Source organism: Cygnus atratus, chromosome 16 (genome assembly GCF_013377495.2).
Source record: "Cygnus atratus isolate AKBS03 ecotype Queensland, Australia chromosome 16, CAtr_DNAZoo_HiC_assembly, whole genome shotgun sequence".
Lineage (NCBI taxonomy): Eukaryota > Metazoa > Chordata > Aves > Anseriformes > Anatidae > Cygnus > Cygnus atratus.
In genome coordinates, this window is record NC_066377.1 from 16,012,420 (window position 1) to 16,031,851 (window position 19,432).

Consider the following 19,432-nt stretch of genomic DNA (forward strand, 5'->3'; position numbering starts at 1 on the left):
GGGGGTTTCTTCCTGCTCTCCATCCCCCTCAACCCACACCTCACCCACTGGGCTTGATTGCACGCTGTCCACCTGCCCCAGCCCCCTCCAGCACAGCCAAGCTCACATTCAGTGATAAGGGAGCAAGGAGCCCTTGGGGGCTCCCCAGCATTTCTCAGGGACAGTCTTAAATACAGAGCCAGAGCAGAGGGAGCCGTGCAGGGCAGGCAGGAGCTGCCCAGGATGGGAAGGGACACTCCTCTCCCCAGAGAGGGAAGGAAAAGGAGCTTGTAGCAAGAAGGGGGCAGCTCTGCAGGGGAACCTCAACAGCCCTGTTGTAAAGACAGGGACTCACCCCTCTAGCACAGGGGCAAAGCTTCCCGGCAGGCAAACACAGCACAGCAAACATAGCAGCCAAACGCTCCCACGCCAGGCAGCCTTCCTCACTCAGAACCCCAGAGCAGCAGCACTCAGACACCTACCCCATGCCAGAGGGGAACTGAGGCACGTGGTGACGCAGGGTCACGTGCAAACCAACACTCGAGTTAGGACTGCACTTCTACCTCTCTAATTCCAAAACTGGTATTCCAACACCCAAGTGTCTATGCAGCACAGAGAGGAGGGACAGGAAACCCTGTGCTCCTTGTTCTCCCTCTGGACATGGGCAGAACTGGACCTGCAAAGAAGCCCTCTGGAGGGCCAGTCTCCTAGCTCTCTGCTGGTGAGGAACTACTCATAAGAACTAATGAGTTGTTCTGTTCAGATCCAAGGACACCTCCAGCCCCAAGGAGCACATCTGCAGCTCTCAGCAAGGATGTGGAGTCCCTGCCCACATCCTGAGCGCTGCCTGTCTCAGACAGGCAGGAGCCATACCCTCAGTGCAGGGTGTTGTGAACAGCAACAGCCAGGACCGCACGGTGCTGGAGGAGGTACAGAGGTGACACTGGAGACCTGGAAACCACCACCCAATGCATCCACGCTGCACAAAGCCTGTGAGGCTCAGAGCCGTCCCCCAGGCAGCAGGAGCAGTAAAGGAGCGCTGCCAGCTGGGAGCAAAGGCCCAACAGGCTCTGCCTTGTGCTTGAACTGCATGCCACCTGGGACATCACAGACCATGACAAACAGCAGTTGCAGCCGCATTCATCATTTCTTCAGTAAGGTGCTTTCAATCCACTGCAGATGTTGAGCTCGTTGCCCCCAGTTTACAGACACCACCACCTTCCCTGCATTCTGGCTCTGGAGCAGAGGTAGACCTGCTGCATTGCCCTCCTCTCAAGCTCAACTCGTAGGTCAGAGAGCTACAGCAGAAGCTAGACCTCATTCTCCCAGATGTCCCCTGCCGCATGTCCTACAGAAGAAGCTCATGGCTGGTTTCACAGGGACAGTGTAATGCAGACCTGCACCAAGGCACTGGAGCGGAGCAGAGCAGACCACCCACCCGGAGGGACCCAAGGTGTTAACAGCCCTCTCCAGCAAGGTCTGGGCCACAAGGCCTTCACTCTTTCAGGTTCCCCAAAAGTTTAAATCTGTGGCTCAGATCTCTGTCCTCGCTTGTCTTCCACTCCAAGTTGCAAACCCGGGACACACTTCGTGCCAGCCGTGCCAAACCCCACCTGAAACCCTGGGACCTCTTCACAAAACACAGTGGCACATTTTGCTGGTTTGCAAATGCACTGCCTTCCCCAAAAGGCTGCACAAAAAAGCACATGGAAACAACATAAGTGTGATGCCCCAAAACAGCTTTGTCAGTAAGCAAAGACTCAGACAGCTGGTAGGAGCCTTCCTGTTGGCAAATGGGCTATTGCCTAACTCCTAAAATAGGAAAAATCCCAACACATTAGAAAAGCCATAAGAATCCTAATTCCAACACTTCTGCACTTCAGCAGTAGCAGGCCACGTTTCCTGTAATCCTATGTGGGTTTCTAGCAAAGAACCAGCCACCACACGAACCTCTTTCATACTGCAGCACCATCTCCAATCTCCTGCCACCAGCCAGCACAAGCCCTTCTACCCTACAAAACCCAGTTGGTCTTACATGAGATCTAGAAAGGAGAATAAAGGCTTTCAAGATAAACTCACACTGCTTCCAGGGGCTTATCTCAGCACTCTGCTCAGGCACAATCCAGAACCTGCAAAGAAGAAATCGGATTTGGTTAAAAGGAAAAAAAAATATCTTCCCAGGGATGATGACAGGCACATGGACAGACAGTAGCCAGGCGTTTCATCACAAGATGGTGCCCAAACCACTCAAGCACTGCGTTTAGACACCATACAAATCCGCTTGCTGAAGAATTTCCACTACAGATTTCTTTAAATGCAGCTTTACTCTCAAAGAGAGTGACGTGAAAACAGCACCTTCTAAAGCAGCATATCTGCTCGCTGCATGTGTTCGGAGCCAGCTCTGCTAATCTGACTGGTAAAAGCAAGTATTTACTACAGGCAGCACTGCAGAACCAAGACACGTCTGAGAAGTGAAACAGATACATTCTTGGCTTGCACGGCCAATTGCTACCCAAGTTCTCATTTCAGGGCCATCTGTGCCATGTCATTGTCTTCTGTCCCTCTGTCTCACCTGCACGGCCCCTCTGGCAATGATAGCCCAGGCAAGGGGCAGTGAGGGCAACATCTGGTCTGCAGGACTCTCCTCCTGGGCAATGACGCACAATACATGGGGAAACAGTCTGGCTCATCCATCCACAGAGAGACGGGCAGGTTTGGCATACCACTAGTAAAATGAGCAGTTTTAAAAGGAAACGCTCCAAGAACTGGATCCTGCAACAGCATTTTCAGAGCCATGTGTTGGACGACAGCTATGTCTAATGGAGGAAGGAAAAAATAAAGGAGACCCTTGCAGGTACAGGGAAGAGCTGCAGCCCAGTGGTCTCTACAGTTACATAAAGGAAGTAGCAACGTCCTATAGCACAGCAAGGACACCTCCTCCTTTTTTACAAAGGTTAATTTTCAAATATAAGTTCAACACGCACAGGCAATCCTCTCATAAGCACAAATGCAAAAGCAGGGTAACTTGCTTATGCAAAATTCAGTCACCTCACAAACATCATAAACAAACAAACAAAAAGAAACCAAAAGCCCTTTGAGCACTCAGCATCAAGGACTCAGAGCTCACTTGTTCCACATTTCACACAGATGTAGTAAAACCCTTTCACTCCCTGTCAACAAAAGTCAGCCGCACGCAGCCCTACGCAGCTTGCACTGCATGAAAGTGCCAAGAGCAGGCTTTGGCTCCACAGGAGCAACACAGATCCACAGCAACTTTCTCAAAAGCTTGCTCAGGGCACAAAAGCTGTTCCACTTCCATTTGGACAGAGTCCCCAAGCAGCACAAGGTGACACGCAGCATCCGAGCATTTACACTGTCAGCCTTCAGCAGCTAGCTCAGATATTGCAGCTGGCTCCAGTCCACAACACTGCGAACAAGGACAGGACGTTACGCTGTCCACCAGACCTGATGCAGTAAGCCAGGAGCTTCAGCACCTCCAGGGAAACAAAATCACCTTTAAGCAGGGAGAATTTACTGCCCAGGCCATCCCAGAGGACACAGCTGGCAGCAATGCCCTGGCCAGCGTCCCTTCACTGCACGGGGTAAAGTCCAGGGAAGAAAGAGCAGCTTCACCTTCCTGATTCCTCACACCCCTCGATCCCACAGCAGACTCCTTTCCTGCTCCTGCCTCCTCCTCTCAGGCAGGTGCTGCCCCGGCCGAGGACGCAGGTGGAGGAGCCCCACCAGCAGCCCAGCTCTCGCAGCTCCGCTGCCAGCAGCCGACACACGGGTGCCCAGCAGGCCAGGCCAACCAGGCTCAAAGACCGGCTGCACAACACCCCAGGGATCCGCAGGGATCACTCCCAGCCACTCTCCTCACCGGTGTGACCACAAGCCCCCATGGCCCTGCTCCTACTCTACCAAGCCCAGAGATTCCTGTGGGGTCCCCATGCTGCTCCCAAGCTCACACACTCGGCCTTCTCCGTCCCAGCTCGAGAGCGAGTCAAGCGGCGGAGGGGGGCAAGCAGGCACTCAGCAGCTTGTCGGCCCACCCGGGAGCAGGAGCCCAGCTCCCATCTGTCAGCAGCCCAGCACCCCGGGGCTGCAACTCGTCCCCACAGAGCAGGAAGATTCGGGGGGCAGACACCAAGGGCAGGGCAGAGGCACCCAGCATCCCCCATCTGCGTGTGCTATAGCGCCAGCACACGTGTGCTGCCAAACAAAGCCCTGTGCTCCCCATCAGCCACAGAGCATCCGTCCTTCCTGTTTGCTGCTGTTGCTGAAGCAGGTTTCACCGCGGCTGGCTGCATTTCAGCAGGGAGACACTTTGGGATCTGAGCTACTGCATCAATTAATATCATATTAATGAAGTGCTCTGAGAAGGCAGGCATCTGAGAGCAAACCCTCCCCCATCCCTGCTAGCTTCTGCTTCCCTGTAACACTCCTGCTAGCAAAAATGCCTGCTAGATTGTATCGCGATCTCTGCCACGCAGCCCTCCCAGCTCAAGGCTGCCGTACGCCATTTCAGCCACAGACAAGTGCCTCCGGCTTGGAAACATCCCACGATGACCCACATTGTCACAAACTCATAGCAATTATCCAGCCTGACCCTGACAGGGCAAGCGTGAGTGCTGGCTGTCAAAGCAGGCACTGGGACACTGACCACAGGCAGGAGGCTGAATCAGCCTGACAAATGCTGCAGCCCTTGCAAGGGGCAGAGCCCAGCCAGCAATGCTGGCAGGCTCAGCTACTCGCGGGGGTTAGGAGGAAGCCGTATGCCATGCCCAGCTTGCTCAAATCTAGGCCAGAGCATTGCAAAAATGTTCATCAGTCCTTCCTCAAGAGGGGGAGTGGAGGGGCAGGCGCTGATCTCCTCTCTGGAGACCAGCGATAGGACCCGAGGGAATGGCTCGAAGCTGCGACAGGGGTGGTCACGGCACCAAGCCCGCTGAGTTCAAGAAGCGTTTGGATAACACTCTCGGACAGATGGTCTCATTTTTTGGGTGGTCCTTTAGGGACCTAGAAGTTGGACTAGATGATCTTTTGGTCCCTTCCAACTCGGGATTTTCTATGAACAGAGGGCAAGGGAGGGGACAAGGATTCACGCTGTCCCCTCCACTTGTCCACCAGAATGAGAACACGAGTAGGGCAGAGCAGCACGGCAGCCCCGGGGCAGCTTAGTGGAGCACAAAACACACCTGGGTAGAGATCCAGCTGTGCACAGCTCCACCCCACACTGCGATCACATCAGCTCCAGTGATCTAAGCAAGAACAGCCCAGCCAGCACTCAGCAGATGACCGTGGACCACAACACCATGGGTAACTCTGGCCTTGCAGGTTGTCCTGCCCACATGTGGTGGGACTGAGCTTCAAAGCAACAGCATGGAAGTGGCCAGGCAGGCTTATAGCTACAGTGGAAATTGCCACCAAAACACAGCAGGAGCAGCTGTGTTTTCTCTACCTGTACCCCCTTTATTACTTTCAACAGTCATCCTAAAGTCAGCTGTATTTTTTACAGATGTATTACTCACTAGACCAAGGTAACCAGCAAGGATGTACTCATGCCATACTATCAGAAAGCATTTTTTTGGTTCCCCAAGGAAAAGCCCCAATGAATTTGCAGAGGTAATGGTCCCTGCTTCACGTAGGCATGCGTATACCCTGGCCCGGACCAGACCTCAAAGGGTATTTTTGTTTCTGCAGAGTAGTGGTAGAACAACATCACCTATCAGGAGTTGTAATAAGTCTCTCCTAAAAGGCAATACTACTGAGAATTCAGGCTGGAAGTTTCCTGACCCAAAGGTGAGCATCACTGTTGGGTTTGTGCTCTTGGCCAAAATTCCACCTTCCCTTGGAAAGCAGTAGACCTCGCTGTCTGGCGAGGGGTGCCTCACACTTTCGCACAGCATCACTGCCCTGCTTTGTGACTTTTGCCACCTCCCTCTGGTCACTGGCAAAGATGAGACTCAACATTTTGTCAGGTGCCATGCCATCCCATGCTCAGCAGGAGCTCCTGCCAACAGAGACACCGCCAGATCAATAGTGCATCTAATGAGAACATTTAATTGCTTCTCTCGTATGCAGGGGTACCGTTCCCCAACAGGATAATTAGAGAGGAAAACCTGCAGGAGCACTCCCAGTGCTGCAGCCCTTCATGTTCGGCCACCCAGATGATGGCTCCGAAGGGCCAGAGAAGGGTGTGAAGGAGCTGTCCGTCCCCCCTGCGGCCTGTCCCCCACAGCAGCAGGCTGCCAGGGTACACACCTAGCTGCCTCCAGATGAGCCAGGACAGCTTTCTGCTGGCACTCACCACAGCAAGCACAATTTGCTGATTACAAAGGGGATATGTCATTTAAAATGAACATTCAGATTCCCGTCTCTTCTACCCATAACAAAATGCCTCGTGAAATGGCTTATTCTGTTCTGCCATAGAAATCTGTTTCCATTCAAAAGCCTGATACGGGCAGAGGGAGGGAGGGGGGGGAGCAAAGCTAAAAATACCCGCTGAAAGATACCATGACAGCAACAGATTCACAGGAAAATGAAGTGCGAAGGGGGCTGTGAATGTGTTAAGATCCTGTTTAATCTCTCCCCAGCCACCTAAAAATCCACCCAAGTCAGAAACGATACTTCAACGTTTCCTTTGTGCAAAAGATGACTCCACCCTGTGTTTTCCTCTTCATCTGATACTCCGTGAAGGATACCGGCACACATCTCTGCTCCGCCACCAGCCAGTAAGTGGGGCCGAGGCAGTGGGTTAGTAGGAACAGAAGAGGAAAGAGTCAGGTGGGTGGAACCTGGCAGAATAGCTGTACTGTAAATCCTCATTCAGTATCAGTTCAAACGCGGGATGCATTTTACACTAGCACAGCACCTGGAGCCAGGTTTGACCACGTCTCCAATACCCTGGAAAGGAGCATCAGTCTTTTGGACCAGACTGGGAAACAGAAGAGATAAGGCAAAACGAAGCCCAACAAGACTACCATGGGGTCCGATTACAGCTGATGGGGAGAGGGCTGGCTTCTGAAAGGGAAATGGATCAGATATTAAAGTGATACCACATTTCATCTCTACAGAGGCCAAGTACCCAAATAAAACTGCTGACCTGCTGGGAACAGCAGATCTGCAGCTTCAGCCTCATTTGTCTCGTGTTTTGAGCACAATGGGGCCAGCCCAGTCTCCTCTCCGCTCTGTGATCACACCAGCCCCAGGATGCTGCTCGCCCAGATCCAGCTGCTCCCACACGGGGCAGACCCATCCTGAGACACTGTCAAGCCCACAGGACAGCTAGTAGTGGAGGTTTTTTTTTGTTTGTTTTGTTTTGTTTTTTTTCCCCCTATGGAGGGCAAATCACAGACCATCAGCATAAGATGGAAGGAAATCCCCTCCCCTTCCAGACCATTATTTTCTGTGTTTCAGGCTCTGTCCATTACTCCCTTCCTCCCAGACAGTAAGCCTGTGATGTGTGCATGACTAGGCACATGTACATGCATACACTATAAGCAGGGTACCACATAATTCTCAGCTTCAATTCAAAGCACCTTCAGCTGTGTACTGAGACAAACAGACGTGAAGGATTTGTACCAAATCACCAAACAGGGCTCTAAGATGACCCTCCCTTTCCATATAGTCCTACATTCCCCTGTCCAGCACAAGGAGAGCAAACCTTGGCTTCTGTCCCAGCCGTAGGAAAGCTCAGCCAAACACCTCCTGTTTTGGATGCCCCCATGCACCCCCAAACAGTTCACCTCCTTGGAGAAAGGAAGGGTGGATGGAGTAACTACCATCCCAGATGAGGGACATCCACGGGCCCGGGCCGAACATCCTGCTTTGCACCAAAGACACACCACATAGACAGGAGAGCTGCTGCAGAAAGCAGCTGCTGCTTCCATGGTGGCAGACACAGGCACCCAAATCTTCTCTTCCCTTTCACACTCACTGAGGCCTTGGGCAAACCACAAGCTTCCACTCAAGGGCTGAGAGGAAAGATGGGTCTGGAACCACAAGGAAATACTGCGCCACGTCCCCACCAAGGACTGTCTCTTCCCACCACTGTTCCTGTCTCCTGTAATCCAGGCAACGTGATAAGCATGAGAAAACCTGCTCGCTCGGCAGGCTGCCGCCCTGAAGAACAGGGCGGCCCAAGGCAGAACAACAGAACAATGGCCCAAGGCAGGCAAATCCATACCGCCAGGAAGGAGGTCCCAAGGCAGACAGCTCTCAGACTCCCACTACCGCTGTAACTTCTTCCATGCTCAGAGGAGAGCACAAGCCAACAGTGAGCCCAAATCCAGGCTCAAACCCCCGCGCGCCCAGGTGGAGGAAGAGCCCACACTGCTCTTGGCTGCCGAACCTCCCAGGTCTTCTGGCACAATCGCCACGGTTGTGACAAACCCAAACCTGCTGACTCACAGCCACCTGACTGCTCTAATGAGAACAATAAGCCACGCAGCCGTCACTGTCACAGCCTCAGCACAAGCACATTTTTAGATGCCGTGTGAGAGTAACATATCTATAACTGTACAAGTCTTCCTGCGCAGGAGCTTCCAGCCACCAGGCCTGGGAATCTCCGCCATTCCATGTTTCTTTTTTTGTATCTATGCTCAAAACAGAGCTTCAGACTTCAGAATAGGCTCAGACCTTCAAGTGACAGGCACCACATGAAAGTCTACTACATAGCTAAACACAGGCCTTCCAGACACCCACACAGATCTGCCACCAAGCCTAAGCCCATGCTCAACCCATCTCCTCACACACGCTTCCCCATCAGCATCCCAGCTGTCGCTCAGGCAGCATATCACTGTGCCCAAGGCAGCAGGGAATTATCATCATTTCATAGCTGAATAAAATTAAGGCAAAGGACACTCAAGTGATGCCTGTGAGACCAGGCAGGAAACCCAGAGCGAGCCTGGGAACAGCCAAGCCCACCTCCTGTACTTTAACTAACAGGCCATTCTCCACAACTTCCTAATTTAGAAATCCTAATTATCTACAGGAAATATTTTTCTAGGAACAAAATTAGCCAGGCACCTGACTGGTCTCTCTGTCCATGTAACCCCCTTTTAGTTATGCAAAACTCTTCAGCAGTGCTAGAGCAAGGAGTGTAGGCAACACAGAGACACTTCATTTATATACAGGACAAGGGCTTGGTGCTGCAAGCAGAAAGCAGGAGACGTTATTCTGTAAATCAAGGAGAGATTCACCTCCTCACCAGGACCAAGGTCATCAGCCAGAGCTTAAAAGGGAACTCAGCCACCTTGGGGAAGAAAATTGATTTTGAAAATTTTCCCCATTCTACAATGCAGTGACACCAAGGCCTTCTTCAGCCAACCTGGCCACCTCTCCTGGCTTCCCACGAACAGCACGCCAGAAGACACTTGCCCTGCAAGGCTGTCATATGTCATGGTGACGATGACAGCAGCCCAGGAAACAGGACCCACTAAGCTCTTTGCCTGCACTAGACAGGAAAGGTACCAAAACCTTGTGCACCAGGAGTGCAGGCTCTCTTCTACAGTCATGCTTTTTGCACAGAAATACAACCCCAGACTTTTTTTTTTTTTTTTGAAGCTTTGTACAAAACAAAACATCTCTCCTGACAGTTTTGGAAAAGGCTGATGTCTCAAAAATCAGTAAAAATAAAAATGCTGGATAGTTCTAGCTACAACACCAACACTTAACCAAAATGGTGGGGAAAAACCTTCATGCAGAGCCAGCCTACCGTCAGTGCAAACATGCAGGCTCTGCAGCTAACCCAGAGCAGCATCACACCCTCCCAAGACACCCTGAACCCCTGCGGTCACAACCAGGGCTCTGCTATTTACAGCAGTGTCTGGTCTAATGACTCCATCGCCATCTGAAGTTGCTGTTAAAGCAATAAACACGGCACAATGATTGTGAAGAGACGTGAATGCTCTGCTCACAGCAGTGGCTGCGAGCAGGGGAGGCAGCTCACGCCCCCAGGGGATGGCTACATGCTGATGGTTCACCAAATTTGGGGATTGCCCTTGCATAAGAAGGGGATGATTTGGACAAAAGAGGGCAATTGTATACCTGCCATATGCTACAATAACAAGGGTCTGACACAGCTCAAAGAACACACCCTGCCTCTCCTGCCAGGCTGGGGGTCCTCACGGAGAGCATGGCTCTGAGCACCCTGGGGAGACCCGCACAGGCTCCATGCCTGGCAAACCAGAAGCCAAAACATACAATTAAAGAGCAATTGACTTGTCAGGATCACCACCCAAATCCAGCCTTCCCTCAGCTCCAAATGTGCTTGAAGACAACACGGGCACGCTGCTGAAGGCCACAAGGACAGTTCCACAGCCTGCATAGCTGTGACAGCTTGAGTCAAAGGGACGAGAGGCACATGCAGTCCTCCAGAGGGCTGCAAAGGAGCCAGAGGTCTGCCAGGCAGCCCCAAGAAGCAGACCTCGGTAACAAAAGGCTTCCCACATCTCGAGCTGTTTGGACGCAAAAGCCTCTTTGAACAAGTCCAGTGTGAGAATATGAGGGAAAATGACAGCTAAGTGCAGGCAGAGGCTGATGCCTCTCTAGGTAGCTGGAAAAGCCACACCTCTCAGGGCATTTCAGCGGGGGGTGGGAGGGGGCAGATCAGGAGTCACCTCACACCATCAACAGCTAAATCAAACGCGGCTTTTCCACCGCCTGCTCCTGCAGCATTGCTGCAAATATTCAGGTGCGCATACCCAGACCTTTGTTTGTCCGCAGAAGGGTCCCTACCACAACACGCCGTGAAAGAAGGGCTGGGCGTGCAGGAGGGAAACAATACCACTCCAGAAGCAGCAATGGAAATAGCATTTTAAACAGAAAACACTGACAGAGAAGAGGGCCGCATGGGTCCCCTAACACAATCTCCCGGGTAACCAGCGTATGGAGAAAATGCTGAGCTCAAGGATACCTCCAGAGCCCACCTCCTGCCATATGACGATACTCCAAAAATAACCACAGAAATATGCGAGGACCCATTCCAAGTTGTTCCTGGCCCTCTGCACATTCTCCCTCTAATGTAAATTGTCTCCCTGAAATCAAAGCCCCGCGGCCAAACGCTGTTACAGCAACCCGCAGCTCCGGGCGGGTCCCGGGGCCGGCTCGCCCCGGTGCAGGGCCGGGATCCGACCCGCGCCGCCGCCTCCCCGCACCCGTCCCGCTCCGCTGCGGGCGGGCAGCGCGGCACCGCCCCGGCTCGGCTCCCCCGGGGACGGGCAGGGAGGCGCGACGCGGTGCCGGCAGACGGCCCCGGGAGGCTGGGCTGGCAGACTGCGGGCGCTTCCCTGCGGCAGGGGGCGGCCCGGCGGGGCTTCGCCCCTTCCCGCTCGCCGCCGGCAGCTCACTCCCGCCGGCTCCCGCCGCTCTGCGGGCAGCGCACCTGGGGCCACCGGGCGGCCCGGCCCCGGCCCCGGCCCCGCGCCCCCGGGCCCGCGCGGGCGCTCACCTGGGCCCGCTCCACCGCCGCCGCCGCCTCCTCCTCCGGGGCGCGGCCCCACGCCGCAGCGGCCGCCGCCTGCCGCCTGCCCGCCGTGCGGCGGGAGCGCAGCGCGGGGCGGGCCGCGGCGGCGCTGCGGAGGGGGGGACCGGCCCCGAGCCGCGCCGCCTGCCCGCCCACAGCCCCGCCTGCGGGGAGCCGCCCCTGGCTCGGCTCGGCTCGGCTCGGCCCGGCCCGGCCCGGCCCAGGAGTGCCGCCGCCCCGAACGGAGCAGCCGCCGGCCCAGTGAGGGTGAGGGGGGCGCCGCCGCTGCTTGCAGACTCGTCCCGGGTGAGCCACGGGCAGGCGCCGCAGGGCCCTGCGCGCTTCTCTTCGCCCCGCCTGGCTCGGCCGCCGCAGCCCCGCCGCCCCGCCCCAGGTCCCGGTCCCCACGGAGCCTCCCGGAGCCCCCCCCTCCCCGCGGGGAGCTGCAGCCCCGTACCGAGGCGTCCCCGGTCACGGAGGAGATCAGCCTCCCCTGGGCCAAGTTTGAGGCAAGCTGCGCGGCGCCCAGGCGGGGTGACCGTCACGCAGCGTGTGGCGGTGCCTGGCAGCCTTCGTGCAGGGCTTGCCGCAGCAGCCCCCCTCAGTCGGTTGCCGGTGAGCTCTGTGTGGTCGTCTGGCTTCGAGATTTTTAGTGTGCCAGGGCAGGCAGCCCGCTCTAAGGGGTGCAGTTGCTTTCCACCCACGCGTGCACCCCCAGCACCAGGCTCTGCTGTAGACATCCACGAAACCTTTGTGGAGGCCAAAACTGAAGCGGCCCTCTCTGCCCAGCAGGTGCTGAGGGTGGAGGACAGAAGTGGGGTGTCAGGCACAGGTTAGCATGCAGCCGGGCTTCCCCCTTCCTGGCTAATCCTGTCCTGATGCCCAGGGCCAGCAAGCGTGTGCTGGGCTGGACTCCGGCCGGGTCACGCAGGGCTCCGAGCACTGTATGGTGTCCCTGGATTTCCCTCTTCTGCCAGCGACCCCGGGAAGGGTAGGTCTGACTGGTCTGACCCAGCCCTCAGCACCCTCACCGGGACAAGGAACTGGAACAAGTCCGGCTTCTTCTACTGCTTTATGAAGTGCCCCTTTATAAGCCACATCGAGGCTTTTTCCTGACAAACCACATAGCAGCAGAGAGCACCAGTAACAAAACGAGGCTGCATGGTCTGGTGGTTAGAGCCAAGGCAGCACTGCCAGAAGGATTGTGGGCTCTAATCCCCCGCTGAGCTGTTGACTCACTGTGCAAACCCAGGCAGGTCCTGCCTCTTTGTGCCGCAGCGAAGCCCAGCTGGAAAGTTGGGTAAATAGCAGGAACCTCTTGGAAAAAAAAAAAAAGGCACTGTGTCAGGGCCAAGCTTGAGGGAGGGCTTTCATTTACAAATAAATGGCATTTCATCTGGCTTCTCAGATTCCCCTTGCAGACATAGTTTTCACCTTCAGGCCTCTACCACAGTGCTGTGCTGCCAGGTGCTGCTGAATGGGTGCCACCCCTTGCTGCTGCAGCAGCTGCGGTGCAGTCGCAAGGGGCGTCACTCGCCTGTCGTGCTGTGCTGGTTTTGTAGGGAACTTTTACAGGAAAAAGGTTGCACAGTATTGTTGCTAAAATATGCACTGTTGTAGATCTGTGCACAGTCTCGAAGACTGTTACCGCCTGTTTTCAGTTTATCCAATGGAAAAATGACAATTTCTGTTTGATGGGTCAGATTCTGTCATCCTCTGAAAAGAAATTTAAATATTAAAAGTGAATTTGGGTCAAAAACAAACAGTGGGTGACCACATACATACAGATATTCTTGATAGTTTTCTAGTACCTAGCATGGCAGTATTCCCCCTGTGAAGCCAAGGAGCCAGAACAGGAACATGCAAAACAAATTCCTCCAGTGAGGAATCCCTTCTAGCACTGGTACAAATGGCCAAGCCTGAGCTGTCTTCCACTTACTAGGAAGTTAAAACTCCTCAGTTTCAGCTAAAATAACAGTTTCAGCTAAAACTGAAACTCCTCAGCAGTGCTGAAGACATGGAAAATGCAATTTATGTGCATACTTGGCCATACAGCCCTCTGCCCACTGAAATGAGGAAAAGAGCTTAATTTGCGAAATATTGATCACCCTGTCATATGATGGATCCTCTTCTGATTATTCAATAACAGACAAATAAGCTTTTGTACTTTGTTTCCCAGAAAGCACTGAGGAAGCGAGAACTTTACAAGGTTTTTGGGAGCTTAACGGGAACAACAACAATCCCACGGAAATTCAAAGCAGCCAATACTTACTCAGTTGTTTCTTCAGAAAAATCAAATAAATTTCCCAGAAAGTTAGGTTTCCATTAGAAAAATTGTTTTAAATATCCATTTATTTTAAATATCCATTTTTTTAATGTATTATTTAATATATATTTTTTTAAATATCCATGATCCACTACACAGCCCGAGGGAACTGTCTGTCCACCCGCACCATGTTGGACATGGAGACCTTTGTTGCTCAGCTGTGCACAAGGGAAATCCCTGAGCCTCCTGCAGTGGCGAGGTGATGGAGGAGCCTGCAAGCACTGCTCACCGCTTGGACCACCTGGGACCCATGCTTTCGCAGCTAAAGTGAGATCTCCTGGCCACACTCCCATTGTCGGGCAGAATTGGCCTGAAACAACAACATAAGAAAATACTAATGCCAGTACAAATAAATGAGGACTGACATAAAAGGAAAGGCCTTGCAGATGTTTGATGTTTCAATGGTAGGACAGATTTGGTCATCGGGCTCTCACTAGATCTCTTTGAGAACTTGTATTTTTATATTTTTTTAATTTTTCCGGCAAGTTTTCCCATTACAACTAAAATCTGCAGTGAGTCTGGCCTGGCTTTATGGGATGGAAACCAAAAAGGGTCAGGACATACTTCAGTAGTGACCCTTGACTCTATTTCTACATTCCTTACTGTTACATGATTTTTATTAACTCCTGTCTCATCATGATTGCTTTGCCTGTTGGAAGCAGTGTAAGCACTCCTTCCAGGCACAGAGCAAACTATTAATTAGTCCTTGCAATATCAGTGTCAGGGAAGCACACCTCTGGTTATTAATAATCATCGCAAAGTGTTCGTCATCAGATCTGCAAACACAAGGATATAGCAAAAGTCAGTTTGATTGTGTTCCTGCCCACTTGCAACAGGAGGTGAACACATACCCATGTGCATACACGTGCACACGCACAAGCGTGATCTGGTTCACTGCCAGATCTGCCTTGCAGTTGTCAAGCCATGCCTGTGACCAGCTCCTGGGCTGCGTGGGCCAGTGGAGGAACTGAGCACACCGAAAGCTTTTAATCCATAAAACCCAGCAGCATGGAAAGAAGAGCATGTGGTTTTGGGAAGAGGTTATTTTGAGAATCCTCGCCTGAGCTGCTGCTAGAAGTAATGCTCTGCGGTAACAACCTTTCATGCCTCTCACTTGTTTATGCAGGCCATAAAAAGGCCCTTTGTGGCTCTCAGGGAGCCAGCTGCCAGCTGGGAGCAGTGAGACACTCCGTGTGCTCCTCATCTCCTTCCCCCTTGGCAAAGTTGTGCCTGCTGTGAGGCACGGGGTGCCCGAGGGCTGAGGGGGGCTTGCAGAAGCAGTCAGCCCTGCTGGAGAGGGAGCACAACTCCTGGCACTGTGCTCCTAGGCGCTTTCTGCCCTGCACACCTTTCGGATGTGGGGAACCCACTGGTGAGCTTCCAGGAGCTTCAGGCCAATGTTTCCATCCAAAGAAAACACATGCAGCTCGTGGTACTCATGCAGGGCCATCTGTGCCATCTTCCTCCAGGTTGTTTGAGTGGGACCCAAAGCCTGAAGAAGTCTCTGGGACTGAGATACCACCAGATAACTTAGATCAAACCTTGTATCCCTATGTGTCTGGAGCCCTGGAGTCTTTGGGGATACACAGCCCTCCCACTGCCTTCATCCTGCTTCCCAAGTAACAAGATCTCGTGGCAAAATGCAGTCAAGGCCTGCCGATCTTCAGATAGTTGAGCATAACTTCAGGTAGTTATGCACGTCCTTGACAACTAAGAACAAAAGGGACAGGAAATGTGTTTTCAAAATTTAATCAGAAGAGATTCATAACCTGCCTAATAGTTGTAACACATTCCAACTTGGAGGGGTAAGAGGATTTCAGTGGGAAGAACTGCAGCACCTCTGGGCTGCAGGGAGGAAGGCATATTTGCCCACTTTCCAGGCAGGGAACCTGGGGACCAGGGCAGGATGTGGCTTGCCTCTTGCCATGAGACAGAGCTACCAACTGCAAAGTAACCAGGAAAGCACTTTTGGTGTGTCCATCTCAGCAGACCCGTGGCACAGATGGGGTCCAAAGCGAGTCAGTGATGGGCTTAGGAGACACCGGTGAAAAGAGTGACAACATTGACAACCGATTACTTCTTTCCCATGGGCTGTAAGGGAAAGGAGGAAGGGCTGGACAGGCTCTGCTCCCAGTTGCAGCCTTGGCCCTCTGTGCATGTGCTTCCCCATGCTGGCAAGAGCCTTGTGGAAGACTCTCATTCCTTCAATGGGCTTTCAGCAAAGACCAGCCGGATGCAATCCTGGGTCATGAGTCCCTGGAGAGCATCAGTTCCATCCTGATAGGAGCCCAGTGAGGCTGAGGATTTACCCTGGACATCATAAGATCAGCAAAACGATGGGATATCCTGTGTCTTTGCATCCTGATGCTGCCAGGAAATAATCAGTTCTCCTGAGGGGAGACCCTGGCATGTGTCTGACATGCTCTGATTAAATAGATGGTTCTGACAACTTAATTAACTGCCAGCTTGAGAATGGCAGGGGTTGAGCAAAATGAGCCTGACACCAGCCTGCCCACTGAGAGCCACAGCTGAGACCCACCCAGCAGAAACCCTAGGCACCAAGGAGAGAAAAAGCAGAAAAAGATGAAGAACAAAGCGGAAACTGTGGAGCACAAACATGCTAGTGTTTACTCCCTTAATACAAACACCATTCTGCCAACATCGGTGCTCTGAGGCAGGAAAGATTCAGTTGATGTGGCAGCACCCGCTACAAAGCATCTTCTCCTCTCACATGGCTCCTGCATCACTCAGCTGCCCTAGCTGGACGGGTGCTCTTTAAAGCTGGGTCTATGCTAAGTCGCTCTGCTCTGGGGAGCCACAGCGGAGGGTGCACTATTAATCACTGCGTTGCAGTAGGAGTGCTGACTTGGAGGACTGCCCCAGTAGAAAATGTTATTTCTGCCCAAGAATTTGACTTTGTACCTAATGCTTCACAATCTATTACTTACTAATGCAAACATTTTGAGACTGTGTGAACTGTGTGAATATTTCTATTAAGAATCACAGGGACATAAAAAAAATTAAAAAAAATCTATCTGTTCTGGATTTCATATTACCAGTTACAAGCCCTAGTGTCCCTGCTCTTGGACCCAGATGACTTCGTGCAAATCTCCTTTTCTAACACATGTGGGTACCAAAGAAAAAGAAAAGTGAAACCTAAAAGCTGGAAAGTCAGAAAACAAGAGGGTCAAAAGTGATCCGAGGTCCTCTTTGGGTGGAAAAAGAACCACATCACATGGGCCTGTTATAATCATCCAGGCTGGTGCCTCACCCAGTGAAGCCTGAAGAACTAGCCCCATAGCCTCCTGTGCAGCCTGGGGCTGATGGCTGAGCAGATGTCCATGGGAAGGACAGCCAGCTGAGGCATGGTGGGGAGCTGACCACTGCCCTAAGGAACTTAATGACCTCTGCTGTATGAATCAGCCATAATTTGAGTGCATCTCAGACATAATTTGAGTGCTTCCAATTTCCAGCCACTAAATTTTGCTTCACATGTGTCTGATTGGAAGAGTCCCTTGGGAGGCAGTTCTGAAGGGCAGAGGAGTCCAGGAAGGCTGGGCACTCCTCAAGAAGGAAATCTTAATGGCTCAGGAGCGGTCTGTCCCCACGTGCCCAAAGACGAGCTGGTGTGGAAGAAGACCAGCCTGGCTGAACAGAGAGTTGTGGCTAGAGCTTAGGAAAGAAAAAGAGGGTTTATGATCTTTGGAAAAGAGGGAGGGCCACTCAGGATTATAAGGATGTTGTAAGGATGTGTAGGGACAAAATTAGAAAGGCCAAAGCTCATCTGGAGCTCAATCTGGCTGCTGCTGTTAAAGATAACAGAAAATGTTTATATAAATACATTAACACAAAAAGGAGGACTAAGGAGAGTCTCCATCCTTTACTGGATGCGGGGGGAAACTTAGTGACGAGAGATGAGGAAAAGGCTGAGGTGCTTAATGCCTTCTTTGCCTCAGTCTTTAGCGGCAAGACCAGTTGTTCTCTAGATACCCAGTACCCTGAGCTGGTGCAAGGGGATGGGGAGCAGATTGTGGCCCTCACAGTCCATGAGGAAATGGTTGGTGACCTGCTACAGCACTTAGATGTATGCAAGTTGATGGGGCCGGATGGGATCCACCTGAGGGTACTGAGAGAACTGGGGGGAAGAACTGGCCAGCTGCTTTCCATCATTTATCAGCAGTCCTGGCTATCGGGGGAGGTCCCAGTCGACTGGCGGCTAGCAAATATGACGCCCATCTACAAGAAGGGCCAGAAGGTAGACCCGGGAAACTATAGGCCTGTTAGTTTGACCTCAGTGCCAGGGAAGCTCATGGAGCAGATTATCTTGAGGGTCATCACGCGGCACTTGCAGGGCAAGCAGGCGATCAGGCCCAGTCAGCATGGGTTTATGAGAGGCAGGTCCTGCTTGACGAACCTAATCTCCTTCTATGACAAAGTGACGTACTTAGTGGATGAGGGGAAGGCTGTGGATGTGGTCTACCTTGACCTCAGTAAGGCTTTTGACACCGTTCCCCACAACATTCTCCTCAAGAAACTGGCTGCTCGTGGCTTGGACTGGCGTACGCTTCGTTGTGTTAAAAACTGGCTGGATAGCCGGGCCCAAAGAGTCGTGGTGAATGGAGTCAAATCCAGCTGGAGGCCAGTCACTAGTGGAGTCCCCCAGGGCTCAGTACTGGGGCCAGTCCTCTTTAATATCTTTATCGATGATCTGGATGAGGGGATTGAGTGCACCCTCAGTAAGTTTGCAGACAACACCAAGTTAGGTGCATGTGTCGATCTGCTCGAGGGTAGGAAGGCTCTGCAGGAGGATCTGGATAGGCTGGACTGATGGGCTGAGGCCAACTGTGTGAAGTTCAACAAGGCCAAGTGCCGGGTCCTGCGCCTGGGGCACAACAACCCCAAGCAGCGCTACAGGCTGGGAGATGAGTGGTTGGAAAGCTGCCTGGCCGAGAAGGACCTGGGAGTATTGGTTGAGAGTCGGCTGAGTATGAGCCAGCAGTGTGCTCAGGTGGCCAAGAAGGCCAACAGCATCCTGGCTTGTATAAGAAGCAGCGTGGCCAGCAGGTCTAGGGAAGTGATTGTCCCCCTGTACTCGGCTCTGGTGAGGCTGCACCTCGAGTACTGTGTTCAGTTTTGGGCCCCTCACTACACGAAGGACATCGAGGTGCTCCAGCGAGTCCAGAGACCTTCTCTGGAATGAAGAGACCTTCTTGCAGACCTTGCAGAGACCTTCTCTGCAACGAAGCTGGTGAGGGATCTGGAGAACAAGTCTTATGAGGAGCGGCTGAGGGAGCTGGGATTGTTCAGCCTGGAGAAGAGGAGGCTCAGGGGTGACCTTATCACGCTCTATAAGTACCTTAAAGGAGGCTGTAGCGAGGTGGGGGTTGGTCTGTTCTCCCACGTGCCTGGTGACAGGACGAGAGGGGATGGGCTAGAGTCGCACCAGGGGAGGTTTAGGTTGGATATTAGAAAGAACTTTACCAAAAGGGTTGTTAGGCATTGGAATGGGCTGCCCAGGGAAGTGGTTGAGTCAAGTAAAGACCCTGGAGGTCTTTAAAAGACGTTTAGATGTAGAGCTTAGCAATATGGTTTAGTGGTTGACTTGTTAGTGTTAGGTCAGAGGTTGGACTCGGTGATCTTGGAGGTCTCTTCCAACCCAG

At 52.7% G+C, this 19,432-nt stretch overlaps 1 protein-coding gene and 1 long non-coding RNA gene across 16 annotated transcripts in view; one reads left to right on the forward strand and one right to left on the reverse strand.

Annotated features, from left to right (window-relative positions):
* EPB41L1 (erythrocyte membrane protein band 4.1 like 1) overlaps positions 1–11,549 on the reverse strand; it is an 81,087-nt gene extending 69,538 nt beyond the window's left edge. For 13 of the 15 annotated variants that reach the window (XM_035548308.2, XM_035548309.2, XM_035548307.2 and 10 more), the window contains exons 1-2: positions 11,432–11,549; positions 2,059–2,108 (exon numbers count right to left, since the gene is read on the reverse strand). The gene's annotated coding sequence lies outside the window, so the exon portion shown is untranslated. The remainder of the gene's footprint in view (positions 1–2,058; positions 2,109–11,431) is intronic. The other 2 variants (XM_050714005.1, XM_050714007.1) reach the window with 2 other exon arrangements.
* A 5-nt stretch (positions 11,550–11,554) lies between these two features.
* On the forward strand, positions 11,555–14,148 carry LOC118248827 (uncharacterized). Its single transcript, XR_004778871.2, has 2 exons — positions 11,555–11,752; positions 13,872–14,148. It is a non-coding gene; the product is annotated as an uncharacterized LOC118248827 (long non-coding RNA).
* Positions 14,149–19,432: the final 5,284 nt, after the last annotated feature.